Genomic DNA, 20140 nt, shown 5'->3' with positions numbered 1-20140 from the left:
GAGCGTTTGTTTCCCAGCGGGTTGCATATTTATTAACGAGTTTACGGTGCAACTTAAACATTTCTCGTTTATATTCCCTTCCGCAGCGTAACTGCGATCCACCGTCCGTTTATTTGCAAACGATATTAATACCTCTGATTACCGAGCAATATGGTATTTACCGAGCAGCGCGATATTTACGCCGTTATATTTAATCAGCGGTATCGCCGTGTTGATCAGCTGGCCATTTTTGGCAGGCAAGCCCGAGATATAGGCGATTACGGCGAAGGATAGATTTAAAGGGTTGTCCGCTCCAACAGTGGCCGACAGATCGGCGATACTCGGCGGGAAAAAGAGCTTTATGAGCCGGACGGTTCTAGCGGGTCCGCGATCGTGGCGTTGGAATCGGTGTTTCGCAGTCTGCAGCGCGGTAGGTGGCCGTGGCTGTGCACGTCGTAGACCCTGGCTGCCTTTTTTATCATCCATTTTGTCAGCACGACGGAACCGGGGTATAGCATGGCCTGTGTGCCACGGTATTCCAGAGATGGATATAAAATGGGTAACGCGGCTGGGAACGATAACACACACCCACGCCGCGTTCCATTTTGCCTGAATATCGAGTGGCGGGAGCAAGAGCAGTCGACTTCTCGATTGTGTGTTATTGGGTGCTTTCGACACCTCCGACTTTCAGCAATGGGAGAGGAAAAAGCTTTTCCCCTCTCTATCGTTCCATTTTTCTGGGCGCAACGGGTGGCCCGAAACAGGCGGCTGGTCCGTCCGGAAACAAAGGAGAATACCTAAGGGACAGTTTTGGAATTTCGAAGTGCAAGGGAATGTTCGTTCGCTGCTCTCGAAGCTTATTCCGTTGGCTGCGCTGGGTCGCCAGCGACTCTACTTTAATAATTCCCTGCAGTTGCTGGCCATTCGATCGGGAACAATTTTTGTATCTGATTTTCGCCAGGTACAAAACGCGACGACTGGCCTCTCCTTTCTGATAAACGAATGCGGCCCGACAGACAGGAGCGACGACGGAAGGGTGAAAAGCTTGGGGAACGGGACCGAATTAGGGGCGAATGGGACAGTTCGCGTCAACGAGGGTCGAACAAAGTAAAGTGGAGCAGCGTTCCTCAGGCTCTCGCTCGTAAATTTTTATCGGTTCGACAAACTTTGACCCTTCGACTGTTCTCTTTCTCTGGAGGAGCTTGATTAACTCGGCTCCGATCGCGCTTTAAATAGTAACGTTGGCGATCCTCCACGTGGATTCGATCCTCCTTCCAGCCAACTGAATGCTGTACATGCGCGCGGGCAAAAACGTCCGAGGGCGGCGGGCAGGACGAAAAACGATTAAATTACGTAATGAGAAAACTCGGGGGAGTTCTTGCAAACTTCTTTTTGCCTCTCGATCGAGAATACCAAACTTTTCAGTAGCATTCCTTGGGTTACGAACGTGTTCGCTGGTGAACTGTTGACCGCCTTGCTTGCTTCACAAATAGTTCCTACTGGACATATTTTTGGCACATAGGAAGTAGAGGATTAGGGCGCGCAGGCTCTCGGTGTGCTTCACTGGGGACCTTCATTGCGCTCGCCTACTCATTGCTCTATTTGCATAATTCTAATGGATCGCGACGGGGCATTGAAACACCTCGGCGATTCGCTGGTTGAGAAGCACTGCGGCCAGGGAACAGGGACAAAACGGCGAATGGAATGTTGACGGGTATACAGACGCGCCGAATTTGGGGAGGAAAATGAAATGTAAACTAGGACGCGAGGCGTTCATTTCTCCGTATTCTTTCGCCCGGCCCCGTTGTCGCTGTACACGCGAATGAGGCAGTCCCAGGGATTAATCATTTATTCGGGATTATTATCGATTGCACCGCGCGAGCCGTCATCTCGCAGCTCCCGAATTAGAAACGGCTCCGCGGACAATTCAAAGCGCTCCCGTCGCGAACTGTTCCGCTTTGATGGCACAGACTTATAATCCAATTAAGTAGAGCCTCTCTCTGATGAATACGCCAGCCGTGTGTACGCGCTGCACAACCGAGAATTGCAAATTGCAAGTTCGATAACGATCCAATTGGGGCACAGTGACGTAAACTTTTTTCTCACACAGACCGGAGAACGGTTTTAAAAGCGCGCTTCAAGATTCGTCGAAGCTGCTTTAAATAAAATCGTGGAGCGGCCGCAAGAGCCTGTGCAGCAATTTGCTCGACGAATTATCGGGTACGAAATAACGAGATGTACGCTTCGAGAACACCTTTGGGCCTCTTGGCGCGCAAGAGGGTCGCGCCTCACCGAATTACCTTCACTATAGACGCGGAACTACAAATGTGGTCGGACTTGGGATACAGACACGGGGGGTGTGTAGTTTCCAAGAGTTCTTTAAAAAAAAAGAACGTCATTGCGCTCGACGTTTATTCAAGGGTCGCGTTGTTTTCCATTTGCATCCAATCCTGTAACAAACGAGCGTGTCTTGAAACTAGGTATCGCCAACCACAGCATTGAAACGAATACGCTGGGCCATACAGCCGTTTCTTGATACGCGACGGCGTGAAATGTACCGGGGAAGAGATGAGTGCAACGCATCGTTAGGCCTTCATAAAGGAAAGTAACGAGAAAACTGGCGATTCGCGGAGCCGGGAAATTCGTGATTTCCCTTTCCACTCCGAGGGTGTTTCGCCCACGGTGTCACTCGTGGGGGTTGCACTCGCAGCTCTCCTTTATTTTGCCCGTACAACACGCGTCGACAGCGAGCCTTCCCGTTGCTCTACATTCGAGAGCTTCGCCCGCCGTTTAATTTGCATTTTATCGTCGTGCAGCGTATTGTTTTCTTGGCCCCCGATACGTTTCCTTTCAGACGCGACACGATCCTCGCGAATAACTTGTCGCCGGATTCCGTTCCCCTCGCCCCTCGTCGGCGTCGTCGGTCATTCGCGCGTATCTCTTTCGGCCATCGCTGGCGGTTCGATTAAACCGCGAATTTCTTGAATCCCGCTGGAACCCGGGTCATGGAAATTCCAGCTACTTCTGGCAGACCGTTCCGCTGATTACCGTGGAAATGAGCGTGGCCATGCTTTTCAGGGGGGGTAGAAAAAAGTGGCGCGCACACGATGGCTGTCTCGCGTTCGTTAGCCAGCCACGGTGCAAAAAGGCGACGCTGTTGCGCGCGTTGCTGGCGTTTTCGCGTCCATTGCATTATTAATAAACTCCGTGTAACGTCGAAGACAAAGTCACACGCAAAATGCAAATTAGGCATTACTCATTCCTCCGTCGTGTGTAAATCCGTGGGTGGCGCGACGAAACACGCTGGGAGCAGAGAAACCGGGCCAGCGCTGATGGAGAGAGGCAGTCGTCTGCGTCGGTTCGCCAGTAGAAAAGGACGTTCACGTTCAGGCGTAGCGCCTGGTCGAAATGCGTGCACACGCGCGCCCTCTCGATTTTGCTTCGCTGGATCAACCGCTGTGCGGCCGTGGCAAATTGGGAGGAGTTAATTTCAGAGTAAAAGAGTTCAGGAAATCCAAGTAATACAGTATGCATTTGCAAACCCTTTCTCTTATGTGCACGTAAATTCTGCTTCGCTTCTACCACATTCTCTGTTATGTTGACTTTTAAACATTGGGTAGTGTAAGAATATAATTACATATTTGTAAAGCGCGCCAAGCGACAAGGCGTTCGCCGTGGAGCGTCTGGCCGAAAACAGAGGACGATCGAGGTAGGCCTCCGTCCGCAGCCGAGTCGTCGAATAAAGTAGGTGTTGCTAACTAGCCGAACGAATCAGAGTTGGGTATTATCTAGATAAAAAATTATTTAAATAACGATCAAATAAATGATACTTTATCTTTATTCGTTATTCGAGCCTCGAATAATCGAATTTATCTTTATTCGAAGAGCAACGAATAAAGATAAATTTTTATTGGATGAGAATTTATTCGACGAATGAAGATAATGTTTTTATTCGATTAAAATTTATTCGACGAATAACGATAGTTTTTTATTCGAAGGTCTTATTCGAATAAATGCGTCGAATAAATTTTTCATCCATAGCATTTATCTTTTCGAAGCCTTCGAATGAAGCCACGAATAACTTTCGTCCGTCTCACCACGCGACAATGCAGGCGCGCTTTTCGGCTGTTTCCTGATGCGTCACGCGCCACGCTCGACGCTGACGAAAGTTATTCGTGGCTTTATTCGAAAGCTTCGAAAAGATAAATGCTACGGATGAAAAATTTATTCGACGCATTTATTTGAATAATACCTTCGAATAAAAAACTATCGTTATTCGTCGAATAAATTCTCATCGAATAAAATTATTTATTCGTTGCTCTTCGAATAAAGATAACTTCGATTATTCGAGCCTCCAATAACGAATAAAAATTATTTATCTTTTGTTCGTTATTTGTGATTTTTATTTAGATAAACTTTTGGCCAACTCTGGAACGAACGACACGCCTGCGTTTTATTAACCTTCCCCGATTCCCTTACAGTAGGAAGCCTCTGCTTGTTGGAAACCTCTAGTGCAACTTTAATCAGTCCACCCGTTAGCGTCGCGTGCCCCTTTCCGCCGCATCAGCTCTGTCCGTTCTCTCTTCCTTTCGGTTTACCGCTGTCAGCCGGTGGGATTTTCAACTGTACAGCCAACGTTTAGCTTTTTCTAATCGAACCGTTCCGTTCTCCTTTGTGTTTCGTTGCGTGCGAGGTGTCGCGTGCGTGTCGCAATCGATATTGCAATGCGACGTGTACTTCGACCGTTTGGAATCGCTAATTTATGCCCCCGGCCAGAACGTCTTGGGTTTCGCTGCGTGAACTAACAGCTCGCTTTTGCGCGCATTGTTATCTGCCCCAGCGAAAGCCCGATAAGAATGCTCGAGACCGAAAAGGTCTGCGGATTGGTGTCGGTTTTGTTAAGGGTCACGAACGGTGGTGTGCGCTAAGAACGTTCCTTTTAAAGAGGAGCGCCACGAATAGTCCTTAGGATCGCAGTAATTAAACACCAGTTTCGTTATTAATTTTGTGGCAAGCCATAATAATGTAGCAGTAGGAAGGCTTGAACGGTCACTTCCTTGGCTTCCCCGCTGTCGCAACTTTCCTCGACAAGATGACTTTCTTCTGTCAGCTTGCGGCTCAATAATGTACGTGGTCCGAACGACAACGTAGCCTGTAGTGTTCAGCGACATAAATCACGATGCTGTCATTTTTAGACGATTTGCTCGGTCTGCTTTCCAGGCGGAACGTGGATACTTTAAGTAGAATTCTGTAAGCAGAAGTGGATTACGCGTAACAAGCGTCCTCGTCCGAAAGAGCCTCACCTTTATCCACCATAGAGCTGTGTCGGGGTCTCAGCAGGCGGCTTTCCAGGACCGCTAGTTAGTTGGAGAAAATAAAGACCGTCTCAAGGGATTCCGATAGTCACTGAAACTCTCTTAGTGGCCCTTGATCCCATGTTTCCAAATACCCCCCGTTCACGGGGCGGTTACTTATTTCACGCATCGGCTGCCACAACTCGCTCAATGCCCTCCGAGACGGCATTCAAACGCATTCAGACTCTAACCGCGACAATTTTACAGACAACGGGACATATTCGAGCACCTCTCGGGCGCGCGCTTGGTTATCAATTGGGTTCCGGGTTCAGACAGATTCGCGGGAAATTCCATGCAGAAAGTCTAGCTTCACAGCGGCACACGCGTAAATAGGTACTCGTAGTTGATGTACGAATGCGATAAACACACTCCATCTCTTATTCGAATATGAAGGATCGCGTTCTGTACAGTTATCAAAGCTCTGCGCCGTAGTAAACAGGCAGTTTGGACCAATGTACACCCTAATAGGGGATAAAAGGCACATTTGATGGCTGGCACTGTCAGCGATGTCGCTTCACGCATCACACAAACGTACCACACGAACTCGGTCCCAGCGCGGCTCTAACACAATTCAATTGCAATAGAGACAACGTAATCGTGTCACTGTACCCTGTTTGCCAACGTTTTCGACCAAATAGCCGGTAGCTCTCTCGCCTCTCCCGCGACAACCGACTGGAACCGGCTGGCGAACTGTTCTCGAGACCGGAGGATGCCAGGCCGATTCCGTTTGTTCCTCCGTCGATGCTGGGCTCCGGTAATACACTTTTCCGTTCTCGCTTCTTCTTTTATACACGTCGATAAAACGTCCCCCCGCCCCCACGGACCGTTCTATATTTTCTTTTATCCGCCACGCTCTCGCCCCTGTACCGCGCAGACCAAATTTTCCCGATGCTTATCCTCCAGTCGGACGGATATAAATCCAGAGATATATAGCAGTTTGTCACATTTCCCGACCGTTATCCCAGCCAGAGGCTGTAAAAGTATACTATCGTACTTCACTTTGCTGCGAATCCTATTTCTGCGGAGTATTCGGGATCGCGACAGTTCGTTTACCGATTGATCCACGACGTATCTAGGGCAGCGCGATGAAGGCGCGGGTAACGTTCCTGCGAGAGCCTCTTGCCAGCCTCGATCTTTCTTCTCGCTTGATCCCCGAAGACTCCTTGGTACTCGCGAGCCGTGGCCTGATACAGGCATTAATCCACGTCGATCGGGGTTGCTGGACACCGTTCGCCCTTCGATCGCGGATCATTTATCTAGCCGCGACGTGTCCCCGTGACCGAGGCGCCGCCGTCCGCAGGCCGGATATTGGCTCCTCGCGAGGATCGCGCGTCGCGTTTCGAGCGGTTTCGCGCGATCTCGCGGACTGGAAGATGATGGCTCTTATATCTTCGGGGGCACTGAAATCGAACCGTCGATGCGGCTACAGTGAGAGGAGAATCGGCGGTGTTGATTTCTCTTCGCAGCGAACTGCTTGAGATCGAATGTATCTGAACGGGGCTGCTGGAACAAGGCGGAGTTTGATCGTTATGACAATCTTCGTGGCTCGTTTGAATTGTTACGTGTCGATTGCTGGAAGCACGCGCGCTCTAGGAGCCTGCCGACTACGGTTCAGTTTAGGCTAAACCAGTCTGCTGCACTTCGGTCTATCCCAGTTTCGTATAAACTAGCCTAAACTTATTTAATGCAGTCTAGTCGGGTTTATTGTAGCCCAAAGTAATTCACTGTATTCTAGTCCAGTTTAGTCCCAGTACCGTGAACTAGTTTGTCGGTGTCTGGTCCAGCCGATTCTAATCTACACCAGCCTAGGGCAGAGCTTACTGTCAAGATTTAACAATAGAGCTTCCGCGAATCTGAGCGATTTGCAAAAATCGCTGGAATTCATCTGTTATTATACGCACAGTGTAAGGAGGAAGCTTAAAAGTTAACAGTTGCTGAAAGCAATTGTCCTAATCCCGTAGGAGGCTTCGCGTGTTTACAATCCGTGGCAAATCGAATCCCCTGGAAGATTGCTGCTGAGCGTCATAACGTATCGCCCGGCGAAACTTTGAAACGAATTTCATTTTTAAAGGATATAAACTCCTCGCAGTTTATCCCTCCCTGCCATCCTCGCTTCTCTTCGTCTCGAGCTGGCGCGTTCGTTTATCTCTTCCGCTTCTCCGTGGATTAATGGAGAACCTTCCGGTACAGTCGCGGACGTGAAACGGAGGAGAATGGCCGGCCTCGTTCGATCGTTATCGAATAATTTCGTTTCTGGATTGAACTACGAAAACACGGCCGTTAATTGCCTAATTAATCAATGCGCGGAAACAAAATCACGGCAGCCGGCAGGTTGCGAGTTTTAATTTGATATAATAATAAGCCAGTAATAATAACATCGCGCAGCGATTGATCAGAAATTCTGCAAATATTAATTATTATACAGCCGAGATACATCGGTGAAAATATGGCGCCGATGGGAATCGAAACGCAGTAATTAGTAACGCGTAGGTACCAAGCGAGTCCCGAGAAACAGGCATCTCTGAATCCGCGGATTCTGGAGTATTGATTTCGAAGGATGACGGTGCTGAAATTTCTTTCATTCTCCTTCGGAAAAAGCATCTTTGAAAGAGGATCGTCATCGCGGACGTTAACTTCTGGCGAAACCGTCTTTAAACCCTTAAGTAGCACATCTAGGGCTTTGCGAGCGCCCTGATGTTCTACTGATCGATAAACTCGGGATCAAGAGAAAATTTCTGAACTAAAATGTGCGCGTTAGACGCCGCGTCGCCCTTATCCTCATTATCACGTGGAAGCTGCCTCATCAACACGGCTTCATCATCGCGTGCGTTTCACTGAGAGCTTAGGAGCTCCTTCTGCTCTTCCCTCCACAGGTACAGGATGCTTTATTTTTATCCTCCGAGCGACTCAATGGATTCCCTGCAGTTCCGTTAGAACGTAAACGCCTCGATGGAAGATAAACAGCGCCTCGGAGCGTCGTTTCATAAATTGATTGGCGAGTACACGTCCAAGGGAAACAGCGCACGATGAGGAATACAGCGCGAGAAAATACTACCCGGCGCTTTACATTGATTTAAACAAACACCGTCGCAGGTCTCCAGTAGCCAGTCTAGTCGTTGAGAATAAGAAGTCGAATGTACATATGTAATACGTATACCTGTAGGTACGTGTGTGTCTCTTGGATTGGATCGCCCTGCGAACGTCATACATTGGAACGAGTCTTCCCCTTTCGCGCATGTTTACCCTTGGAATTACGTCTAGCAATGGTTTATCCTTTTCAAAAAAATTTCCACGAAACAGAATTGCCTTGTTATAAGGTATAGCCTCCTCGAGTCATAAACTATTTATGGGTGGCCGCGTGCCAGCCCATTTTTCCACGAGTGCCACTTTGAGCGTCGTGGATTCTTCGATCTTCCTGTAAAACGCGGGCAAGTGACCAAGAAAGGAATTCCCCCTTTTTACGATCGGCAACGGCTCGACTTTGAGAAAAAGACTTAAACAGGACCGTAAAGAGTATTTTATCGTTGACGGTGGCGCCACGTTTACACGTCTAATAACAAACGCGTTTCACCTCGCGCTCTGTGATCGTTCGTAGTTCGCGAGTTAAAAGTAGATGAATCTTAGCACGCACGCAGGCGTCGCGTCGGAGAGTTAAGTCAGAGTCTCGAGTACGTCCGTTCGAAAATCTGTCTTCGACATCTATTTCAATTGTTAAGGAAAAATAGCTTTATTTCTATTGGGTATATTTCGTTTCTTGTTATTGTTTTACAATGTTATTTAATAGCTATTAGTATAATTAATATTATTTTAACTTTTCTGTAGCTCTTGTTTTTTAAGGGGACAGTCCACTGTGAAGTCGTGACAAATTGTCGTTTTTTAGGATTTATTTTTTAGTAAACGGAATGTCCAACGTAAATAATGTTTTGTCTACTTATTAATACACTTATTGACAGTATACAAAAAATTTATTTTAAATTTTTAACAGTTTTTTTAAAAATATATATCGTACTGATGCGAGCGCCTCGAGAAAGCGATGCAGTGCTGGTGCAGGTAATTTCGGGAGAACGACGCATTTGAAACAAAAGATTCAATGTGTGTTGTAATCATTATGAGTGTGGTTATCGCCGGAACCAGGATTATTTTTACTGATAAAAAATTAACAAAATGGCGAAGGTTTGAAGTTTGTGTCGAAATACGGTGAATTTTTCAATCATTTTGCCTTGTAAAAAGTATGAAATGGTTAATCCATTGCCACTGATGTTCTGAATAACTTGTAAAAATTTCAGACTGATTGATCTAATAGTTTTTGTGCAATTACCCGCACCAGTTGAAAAAATGTTGTTTTGAGATAATTGCATTTTAAGTTTAAAAACAAACTAAAAAATTTCTTTTAATTTTTTTTTGTACAATATAAAAGTAGCTTAATAAATACCAAAAAGATTTATTGCATTATATGTTGTATCTACGGACAAAAAAATCTTTAAAAATAGCTTAATTTTTCCCCTTAAGTCTAAACTGAAACTACAGCTTGATAGTTTTAATAATTGTATAACGTACGAGTTATTCTATGGGTTGGTAATATTTTGCAAAATAAAGATCACAAAATTATGGGATCCGCACTGTGTTTAACTAATTTTTTGCCAATTTGAGTAGCTTTCTGCATAACTGGGCCTAATTGTGAATGATGAAACGAAACGATTGTTTAACATCGATCATTATTTTCACTCTCCAGTCGTTTGCAACTTGCGGTGCGCATAAGGATTTTTCACCGCGTGACGTCCAAATAAAGACGACTTCTCGTTTTCGACGGAACTTAGGGGAATCGTGCTAACAACGCGCGGAGGAAAGATCGACGGTGTGAAAATGAACGAGAAGCGTTTTGGAGGAACGTAGCGAGGAAAAGGAGGGCCGATGGAAGAGTTGTGGTAGTATCTAAGCGAAACGAGCAACAACAAAATTCACCTGCTCCCCGACCAACCATGTGCATCCTCTTTCCGATTTATCGTTCCCCTCCACCTTCAGTTTTCCAGGGAACTCTGAGTTGCACGTAGCTTCCATCTCTCGTCTCGCAGCTACGTCTTTGACGCTGGGAAGCCTGCGGTGTATGTGGAAAATTGAAAAGAATGGTGCCGTGGAAACTAAGAAGAGCGCCTAAATTATGCAAGGCGATTGAAATTAAGCAAGCTCATAATTGACTGTCCCAGAATAAAGAACGAAGCCCCATTCCTTCCATTTACCGTCACTGATTCCAGTGTCTAGCCGAAAGCTCCAGCTTTATGTGCTGGAAAATGTTGATACCTCGATATTGGAAAAGCAATCAGAGAATGGGAGGTCGCAGACTGGATAAGCGCTTTTTAAGCAGGATCGGACTTGTATTTAAATTCCTAGAGGCAATCTTTATTGAACGCAGAAATTCATAGGTCCCAGACGAAAAGCAAGCCAGCTGTCCATTGAAAAAACTGTCACCTTACTATTATAAAATAATTTCGAAAAAATCTGCATCGCAAACGCCGCGAATCTTACAGCCTGTAACCGTGGCGCCGCTAACTATCACGTGTGCTCGACGATATTTCTTCAACCGTCGATGAACACGTCCGCCCGCGCGGCTAATCGTCACAATCGATACATCCCCGTTTCCCAGAGGTGGTCACGCCCGTCGACAGAGTACAGATGGTTACAAATAGCGAGAAGAAATTGCTGGTCGAATTATCGGGGCGTCGCGATCTCGGATGTTCCGGGGGGGGTGTGCTTAGCGCCACTTATCTCCTGACGAGAGAGTGATATCGGTATGAGGATCTGCAGAAACCGGGAAAGGGGACACGAGGGATGGTTCGGACCGCATTATCTTTACCGTTCGCGCCTCATCCGTCACCGGGTTTAATCCCGACTCTTCCAATTGCAACGGCGAACATTATCCTGGGAGATCGGCGGCCGCGTAAATCAAGTCGCTCCGGGGATGCCAGAAAAAGAGAAAGACAAACGACCGTCTGTACTATAAAGGAATCGACAACGGGGCGTCGAACGCGCCAGAAGTTCGGATGGGGACGGATAGTAGCTGTGGGGGGAGGGAAGACAGAGCGAAGGGGAAGGTGGCTCTGGCTTGGAAATTTATTTATCCACTTGGGAAACAGCGCGGGACACGGCGCGCGGTAGTTAATCTGGAATACTGTCAAAGCCATTCGGAAGCTCCGCTGGCGTTAAGATATTTCGGATGTCCAAGATTGTTCGATAGTTGCGAGAGTCTCGTATACGACTTGGAGGCTCGCGTCAGATGTCCGAGGTGATTCAATGCGACTCGAGCTCATCGCTGGCAAAGAGCAAAGGAAGAGGAGGCGGAAAGTAGAAGGACGGGGCCAGAGACCAATTCGGTGCCGTGCATCGTGAAACGCAGCCAAGTGCATCGAGCCGAGTCGATACCCCGGCGTCTATCGATTTCGCCTCGGTTTGTACTATCGATAACGGAATCCGTTCTGCCGCTCGTAACTCGCCGTGCTTGTTCGCGCCATAAGAGCACACATCGATCCCAGACGCGCTGCGCTGCTCGCATAATTCAGCCGATCCACGGGTGCGTTCCGGGTAGATCACGGAATTAAATTATCAGCCTTCTTTCTATTCGTCTCGGGATTCCTACGTGCTGGAAGACGGAAGATTGGCGTATCCGTGGATCTATCTCGATACGGGGAATTACTTCTGCCTTGGTTTAAGCCATTGAATAAGCGGATGGACGGTGCTTGATCCTTTCTCGAGAGCTACTGCCTGCTGTTGGGTTAAGAAGCTATCGCAGGTACTAGTACGCGCGCGGTGTTTTCCAAGTAAAATGGATGCGCGTCAAACAAAAGCTGGGAAACTTTACTTCATTAACACTCGGAGATCAGGAAGTATATGTGAGTTACAAGGGGACCTTCAGGGTTGGCAATTTCAGACAATTTTGATACTTAGTGTACGTGAAGGTCTTTACTCGGACATTAATTTCTCAAAGTTGAGGACCACGCGCTTACGTTGAGGGTACGCGCTATCCTTCGTTCAAATACTAGGTAATATAATATAATAAGTAAATTCTTTTGAATTTTTTATTTTAGATGATCGGCTTTCGAGCAGCAGTGGTCACCGCAGAAGCCTTTTTTTTGGAGAACCTTCGAGTGATGGACAATAACTTAATTATTGATAAATATTTTTAAATAAAAAAAATACGATGCACGGTACTAGATGCAACCCTTAAAAGGAAAAAAGATTTTTTGAGAAATGTGTTATAGCTTTGGAGTAAAAAATTTCCAAAGACCACCCTTTTTTCGGCCTCCTGACTGAGCATGACCCCTAAAGGGGAACACCACTGTGACGGCCAGAAAAGTAAACCATTTTTAAGAATTTTTTTTAGGAATAATTTACGGTTTTCATAGAAAATTTTTATTACCTACCTTTAGTACGCTGTCTTAAGAGACTGTACAAAAAAATAAATAGAAAAACATTCATCAATATTAATATATTAATTAATCTTCTTTTGACCACCCAACGCGAGCTGGTCGAATGTGTAACTACGGAGCAGCAGGTCCGAAATCAAATTTCATTTTTTCTTTATAAACTATTTGAATGTAGTTTCCGTTGCACGTATCGATTTGTTGAACAAATTATTTTTGTAAAAATGGTGCGCTTTAAAAGAAACGTTTCGAAAATTCGCGAACAAGATGGACAATTTTTCGAGCGTATTTCAAAAAATTTGTTTTCAATCAAAGAATTCGTACGTACAACGGAAACTACGCTCATATAGTTTATAAAAAAAAAAGGAAATTTCATTTCGGACCTGCTGTTCCATAGTTACACATTCAACCAGCTCGCGTTGGGTGGTCTAGAAGATTAATTAATACATTAAAATTTATGAATGTTTTTCTATTTATATTTTTTGTGTAGCCTCTTAATACAACGTACTAAAGGTAGGTAATACAAATTTTCTATAAAAACTGTAAATTATTGTTGAAAAAAATCTTAAAAATGGCTTACTTTTCCGGCCGTCACAGTGGTGTTCCCCCTTAAGTCACACTTTTCGTTTTTATATCTGTAAGAGGTAATTGGCATCTAGGCCAAATGTAAAAAGTGTTACGTTTGTCCCCGCTCTCCCCTATCAAAATTTTCTGAAATTGCCAAACCTGAAGGTTCCCTTGTTAGACACAGAGACATTGAGACCTTGATTCAATACAGTACTGGATCTTGGAAGCGCATTGATTTGAGATAGTATTGAAGGGGGTAGGAAATTGTATAGACTATAGAGTCCTCGTGAGGGATTTTAAACGTGAATTATGCGAATTAGAAAATATGCAAAAACCGTATTGTCGTTCGGACAGACAAGTCATGAAACTCTGCAAGTGAAGTTGAACTTCTCTTGAGGCGGAATATTACATTTTCAATCCTGTAGGGTGGCAGCCCCTTTTAGGAGGAGTTCAACAATCTATCACCCTATCTCCTCTTGCCCCATCTCTTCTCGTTTCTCTCGTGACATAGATTACACGGAAATCGATTCATCGTGCAGGAAAAATGACTTGGTCATATAGGGTGCACCGTGCTGGAAACCCGACGAGATATTCTATACGCGAGAGATTATCAGGAGTTTTTAATAATGCAGCATTTATAATGCAGGTAGTAGGATATCCCAATGCGTGTCGCGTGCGAAAAGCACTATGCAGTTTTCAAAAAATGTAGCATATTCCGCGTTTCTCATTTACAGCGCATTTATTCTGTCTCTCTAACCGATTGATCAGAGGTGATACGTTACCCCTACAAGCGCACTTTATGCTATAATTTCTAATACACTTTAATTGTTAATATCTCTGCAGTGGCAGCGAAATCAACTGGCTGCTCGAAGCCATTACTTCGACCGTGAATCACGCCAGGTACGATTCCCGTTCCTGCGCTGTAACTTTTTTGCTTCTTTGAGGGATGAAGATAACGTGGTGGTAGTTACCCAATTAAACGAACTGGTACGTAGGAGAGAGAAAGAAGTATCCCGGTTGTACGCAGAAGTAAATTGTTCCATGGTGGCCGTGCTCGAAACGAAAGCTGCAGAATGGAGAAAGAAAGCACCACGTGAGAACCACTGAACCGTAATAGAACGTGCTCTCCTCCTCTCGAGGGCAGTGACCCGTGTGCTCACGGGACGCAAAGCAGCCTCCTTATCAATTGTGTCATTACGAAGTTAACGATCTTGCTCGCAACAATGGCCAGTCGGTATTGAAAGTCTCATAATCCTTCGCCATCTTCGGCCGGATGTATCGTTCCCGTCGTTCGATTTCCCTTAGGCCGGAAGTCACTGTCGCGATTCGTACCCGCGGTTCCCCGGAGTGTAGCGTTACAAAGCGTAATCAATTTTAAACCGCTCGCAGACAATAGGCTCTGTCGCGTTATCGCGACGACGAGTAGGGTGACTCAGGGTAATATGGCACCTCTCAATAATTTTTTTAATAATGCATATATGCCGTTACCATTTGCACTAATTCCGTTCAATTTAATGTAACTGCTAAGACGACAATAGATTTAGGCTTTTACCTTCTTTTATTTTCAGTAAATGCTTGATCTAATTTCACACTGCAACTAGAATGCAGATTATACATCTGTCTGAACAGTTATACAAAAAATCAATAGATTATGACAAAGTAGACTAACACACGAATTTTACAACCCCTCGCACATTCGTTAACACTATGTACTTTGTGGAGATATTTTCTATCCTTCCTTTTATGACCGTGTGGAGTAATATGCCACATGCTTGTCGGTATAATATGCCACAAACTAATAACTCTTTCTATTTAATGCCATCGAGTTGTTTTTCTCGTATTAGAACCGTGCCTAAGAAGTATGTACGAACTTCAAACCTTGCTACTTGATCAGACGAAAGTTTGAAGGAAGCCATTCGAATGGTGAAGGAGGTTCGTACGACAATATAGAACAAATTTTGAAAATGTAGATATTTTTTATGACAATTCGACTGATGCAGAAAATGTGCAACTACTGTGCAATATGTGAACTATGTTATTACGATAAAAATATCGTAATAATATAGTAATAATACCGAAATAATATAGTAATAATAATAATAACTATATTATTACTATATTATTAATATAGTAATAATAATAATAACTATATTATAACTATATTATTAATATAGTAATAATAATAATAACTATATTATTACGATACAAATATCGTAATAATATAGTTCACATATTGCACAGTAGTTGCACATTTTCTGCATCAGTCGAATGCAGAATTGTCATAAAAAATATTTACATTCTCAAAATCTGTTCTATATTGTAGTACAAGTCTCCTTCACCATTCGAATGGCTTCCTAATGGAGTGGAAAAAGGACCTAATGTGACTGGGTAAAAACTACTTGTTGCAAAAGGTGGGTCCATGAAGACTGCGTAGAGGTTGTGGACTGTTTAGTTTGTTAGAAATAGTTTTTTTTTCAAATATACTTTACGTTTCATTAAGTTCACATATTTGTTATTAGTTACTAATAGCTCGAATAGTTTAAAATACTGTTGATTCTCAAAATTTTGAGTGATTAGTTCGCACTTCGTAGCTTGTGGCATATTTACCCACCACTTGTGTAATATGCCACTTTCGAGGACTTTTGTATTTGTACGTTTCTCATTGAACTATAAAAGTTACATATCTTTACTTATTAGTCAATGTACAGAATTAGTTACACTTTCATATGGTTTTATCTATTTCCCTGTATCTACTTATACTTGCGAGATATCGCGTTTCAAAGTTAACTGTGGCATATTACCCCGAGTTACCCTAAACTGTAAATAAGTTTGGTCGGTTGTCAAATAATGTACCTACAGGCTCTACCGACACGCTTTAATGCATTTTGACGTTTGGATTTACCTGTTCCTCTCCTTCGTCCCTCAACTACCTTGCGAAGTAGATGAATTTTATTCAACCGCAGGCTATTTCACTGAACTCTGTCACTAAGCATATTATATTATCCTCTTCCCTTATGGATGGACTTTTCCTATTCCGTCGGTGACCATACGGTGCGATCGATTTCGTAAGCGCCCTTATTATTTATTCATCGTTAAGTCTTTAATTATTCACACGCCTGCGCCTGCAAGCCTAGCTTTGATTAAGATTTATTTGAATTATTACTGAATGAATCATGCGTGGTCACCAGAGGAAGTATCGATTTCTGCTTAACTCACGAATAGGATCTAACAGCTGTAATTAAAAAAGGGTTGTTAAACCTGAATAAATGAAAGCGCCTAAAGTCGTGTGCTCACTTAATTGTAAGTCATAGGTGCTGAATTATTATCGCGATCGTAATAATTTTCACAAGCTCCGCCTCATCGTAATTGTCGCCGCGATCCGTACTCCTTAGGAGCAAATATCGCGTTTCGTCGTGTACACCGAGGTTCTTCAAAGTAGGTACCTCCCAGTGGAAACGATGCTATACAATCGCTGGACCTCGCCCCGTACCAAAGGGAACTGAACCTCAAACGTAATACTTGACTACCATCGCTTAGAATTCAGTCCAGTTTTGCGGATCCGAGAGCTAATTTGCCTGCTCCAGTCTCCTTTCATTCGCGACTGCAGCGGGGCCATAATTACTCGAAGCTCTTTAATATCCGCTGGTCGCCTGATTGATTTTCGCGGTGCTGCGATTTCTTGCACGTCGCTGTGCTACATCCTCGAATATTATTCCATGCACAGGCTGCCTGCATCGGCTATCCTTTCACGATTCAAATTAAAGCTATACCTTTGCCCATCCATTGATTGAAAATGCTTCGCTTGCCACTTCCTTTTGTGCGATGCAGTAATAACGACATTTTTTAAGATTGGCCATTTCGTGTCCATACATTGATACCCCGCCTGTGGGTCGCATTCGAGCTTTTTTGCGCACTCGTGTTCTTTCACATTCGTCATTGAATTTATCTAAACGAAGAACACAAGAGTACATAAAAAATGTTCTCTGCACGGTACGCTGAAAGAGCCTGTTTGTTTTAAGAAAAACGTCCACTGGCGGAACTTAGGGCTTCGCAGATCCTTGGAATCCTTCTTCCCGCACAACATACAATTGCTCCAGAATCCAACAATGAACAATTAACTAATCCAGATCCACCGTACGCATTTATTTAGGCATCTTCTATCGTAACAAAAAAAAAACAAAAAAAATTTCTCTTGCTCCGTGGTTAGGCATAAACAGGCGGACTGTTATATGTATTATTAGTACTATTTAAAAAGTTTATGTTATGTTATCTTTTTGTTATCTATTATTATCTCATCTTAACTTATCTCTGTTATTTTATTTTATATTATTTTATTTTATTTTATGTTATTATTTTATATATATATTTTTATTTCTTTCTCTTATTTTTATCTTTCTATGCAGTAATGGTAATAATTTTGTATCTCTGTACACTAAAGGGTTTCCCGTTAATACTAATAATAATAATAATAATAAATCATGGTACCACTCTGCCTCGAAACAGTCACCTCATCTTAAACTTCCATCCGTCGCCTGGCGCAGAGTTGCAACAGCGCCTCGCGGTGATTTATGCGTGAACCGTCGGTGCTGTCGCAAGGGTTCGTTCACGATGAACATCTCGTTCTGCCAGAATCCAAGCCACAGGGAACATCGGGGAGTACCCCTGGCTTACAGTAGTTTCCCCCCGCCGGTAGCCGCCCGATGTTGAGCGTCTGAGCGCAATCTGCCGGCAACAGGGCTGCGAGCACGTCTGTTTGACGGCCGCGATTTCGGCACGTATCCGCGGCTGCAAATTGCATTTTGCAGGGTCCGACTGCGCGATTATATGCACGTGGCCTGTCCGTACAAAGGCGGTATGCACCGACCGCGTTATGGGTCGCGCCGGCCGGCGCAGCCGGGAGTCGGCTTGCATCCGTCTCGGCAGCGTGTTGCAGCGACACGATGCACACCGCGTTTACGTGTCACGCCAGGCCGCACACCGTCGACACGGATACGCGCCGGCCTCCACTAGTGTTTCCGCGGTGCATCTGGGTCGAGGAGACGCGACGCGGATCGACCAGATTCCAAATGGATCCCGCGTAGAGGCGTTCTTTCCCGCGAGGTGGTCGCTCCGGGATTCGATACTTGTTGCTCTTTCTCTGCCGACCAGCCGCGTTTATTGCGCGACGTATCCCTCCCGACGATGGCCACCGGGTTACGGCCCCGTGAAATCCTGCGCGGGTTGCCTCGGTTACCCCGGGAATCCCAGCGACGCAGAATCACGCCGATATCGCGATATTAAGCCGGACGACTTCCGCCAAGTGCCACCCCGCAACGGACACCGTAGGAATGGCAATGGGCTAGCTAGCCTCCATTACCAGCCGGCTGAGACAAGTCGTTGCGCCTCCGCGAGCAACTTTTCAGTCTGGCAATGGTCCCTCGAAGAAGGCGCCAAGTGGACGATTACTCGGCCATCGCATTCCACGCTGCTCCCCCATTCACGTTTGCGTGCTTTTGAATTAAGGGGTTACGCCACCCACAGGCGCTCGAAACAGCACTGAACTAGACGAATTTTTTTTACTGATACTGTGAGGTTGAAAATTATTTATTTTCTTCTTATGGGTAGAGCATGTATTAGTGCATATATTGTATAAATACCGTACAAAAATATTAAAAAATGACCGAGTTATTTGTTCTCCCGCGAAGCTCGTCCGCCGTTACACGCGTGACTAACCTAACAAATTATAACGAACATGTTCGTCTGAAATGAAAAACCCGATGATTTTCGTGTTCCTGAATAAAATACCTACGATGTAGCATAGGGATTTGAGAAGAAAAAATTTATTGCACAAATGAGAGCAAAGTGAAAGAAATTATACGTTTCTCACATGAAAGAACGAATTTAAACCATTAATTATATACGAATGGGGTATAGGATGGAAAAACTGATATGCTACATCGTAGATAATACCATTAAGAATATGCGTGCCAAGTTTGAACTCAATCGGACCAATAGTTTTGGAGATATTTGATAGGTCATCTTTGAAAATCTAATTTCGAGAAACACGCAAAAGAAGAAAAGTAGAATGTTCGCTACCTGCTGCGGAATATCGACATCCGCGCCTCGTTGAAAGCCTGTAACTCGGCTATTTTGGGGAATTTTTGCGTCTACAATGACTTAAATTATTCTTAAAACTTCACGTAATAAGAAAATGCAAAGAAAAAAAATCGTGTGTTCAAACTTTCAGGGTGGCGTAACCCCTTAACCCAGCGGAGAGAGGTGTTGATTTCTACACCCAAAGAATCACCTGTCTTTCAGTAAACTACTCATGGTACCCACTTGTGCCCACAGTTCTCGTAAGAACTCAACATTCTTATGCTACTTACTTAATACGATATGTTACGTTCATTGTAAGAATGGTTACTGTACATCGGCAGTAGTAGCTCGAGTAGGTCACTTGGAGTGCAGCAGTATCACGCTCCACTTCACGCTAAGGAAACAATACGGCTTAACGACGGAAGCGGCAGCGCCGTACCGTGAGAATTTTACGTGGGCGTGATAGCGTGAAGACTCGACGCGAGGCACACGCGATACGCGCATACTTCAACTTCCGCGGGGCAAATGTTTGTGAATTATAAGCACTCCGCGTGGAGCGTGCGACGCAACCCACTCGAATTAAATATTTAAGCCGTCGGAGTGCTGAATGTCTGAGCAAAAACTCGCGGCCTCCGGAACATACGTAATGTGCTTCCGCGGGAGCAGATTCGAGGGAGAATGGCGAGCCGCGGGCGTTACCGCATGCACGAGTAACGAATTTTTCTATCGATTTGTCAATTCCCCGCACGG

The 20140-nt window shown here is 44.9% G+C and overlaps 1 protein-coding gene across 4 annotated transcripts in view; it reads left to right on the top strand.

Annotated features, from left to right (window-relative positions):
- The window catches only part of Kek5 (leucine-rich repeat, immunoglobulin-like domain-containing kekkon 5 protein), a 256658-nt gene that overhangs the window by 106689 nt on the left and 129829 nt on the right, over positions 1-20140 (top strand). The gene's annotated exons all lie outside the window — the stretch shown is intronic.

The sequence above is a fragment of the Andrena cerasifolii genome, chromosome 3 (assembly GCF_050908995.1).
Source record: "Andrena cerasifolii isolate SP2316 chromosome 3, iyAndCera1_principal, whole genome shotgun sequence".
NCBI lineage: Eukaryota > Metazoa > Arthropoda > Insecta > Hymenoptera > Andrenidae > Andrena > Andrena cerasifolii.
This window is presented reverse-complemented; position numbering and strand designations above follow the sequence as displayed.